Source organism: Gavialis gangeticus, unplaced genomic scaffold (assembly GCF_001723915.1).
Source record: "Gavialis gangeticus isolate Ggan-Ray unplaced genomic scaffold, GavGan_comp1, whole genome shotgun sequence".
NCBI classification, from domain to species: Eukaryota; Metazoa; Chordata; order Crocodylia; family Gavialidae; genus Gavialis; species Gavialis gangeticus.
Genome location: NW_017728995.1, coordinates 32,025,650 through 32,026,935, shown reverse-complemented (window position 1 = coordinate 32,026,935; position 1,286 = coordinate 32,025,650).

Sequence of the window (1,286 nt, the reverse complement as noted above, 5' to 3'; positions counted from 1 at the left end):
TGGTGGCCTCCTACGACCAGGTCACCAAATCATTAGATGCAGGGGTAGCAGTGGACATCGTCTTCCTGGACTTTCGGATGCCTTCGACACTGTCTCTCACCCTGTTCTCATTAAGAAACTGGGGGCTGTGGTGTTGACACCCACACAGTCAGTTGTGTCGCCAACTGGCTGGAGGACCGTGCCCAGAGAGCGTGACCATTTCGAGCCGGTCTCCGACCAGTGCCCCTTTTGCACCGAGAGGGAGATGCTGGCGCATCTTGTCACCGACTGCACCAGGCTGCAGCCCCTGCACCTCCTCCTCCACAACTTGCTCCTCAAGTTCTGGCTGCACGACTCCCCGCACCTTTTGGTTTACGCACACCCCATCCGTCGCCCCACCAAGGCCCGGGACCTCCTGGTCAACCTCCTCCTGGCGCTGCCCGAGCTTGTCATCTGGCGGTCCAGGCAGGAGGCTCTGGCCGGGAAGGCTCCCGGCGCCCTCGGGGCGTTGTTCCTCGGTGTCCTTCGCGCGCGTCTCCGGGCAGAGTACGGCTGGGCAGTAGCCGCCGGCGAGCTCCCTCAGTTCGCGGGCCGGTGGGCGCTGTCCGGGGTGCTCTGCTCAGTGTCCCCCGGGGGAGCACTCGTTTTGAACCTGTGACCCGCACGAGCACACCCTGTTTTCTCTTTAGTTGTCCCCCGTAACTTGTGGGTGTTTTTAAGGCGCTGGTCACCCCACCCAGTGGCGGCCCCGTGGCAGTTTTAGGCTTTTAGCTCTTTTTACTGCTTTTATGCTTTTAGCCTTTTTAGAAACCGCCGGGACAACGAGCGCCAGACACCGGCGACTACCCCGTCCAGTCGTTTTACTTGATGTCGTCACCTGCTGTGTGCTGGCATCGGACACCGACGACACTGATGCCCAGCAGGGACTGGCCCCATCGGGGCAAAACTTTGGGCCGTCTCCGGGCCCCCACATCAGACCCGGAGGACATTGAGACCGCGGCCGCCGACCGACGACGGCCCCCAGTCACCAGCGGCACAGCTGCATGAAGGACGCACATCAAATAGTCCCAGAGAGCGGTGGTGGACGGGTCATGTTCGACCTGGAGGGGTGTGGGCAGTGGGGTCCCACAGGGCTCGGTCCTCGGGCCCGCACTGTTCAACATCTTCATCAGTGACTTGGACGAGGGGGTAAAAAGCACCTGTTCACATTTGCTGATGACACTAAGATGTGGGGAGATGTGGGCACACTAGAAGGGAGGAATAGGCTGCAATCGGACCTAGACAGGTTACAGGGGTGGGCGGATAAG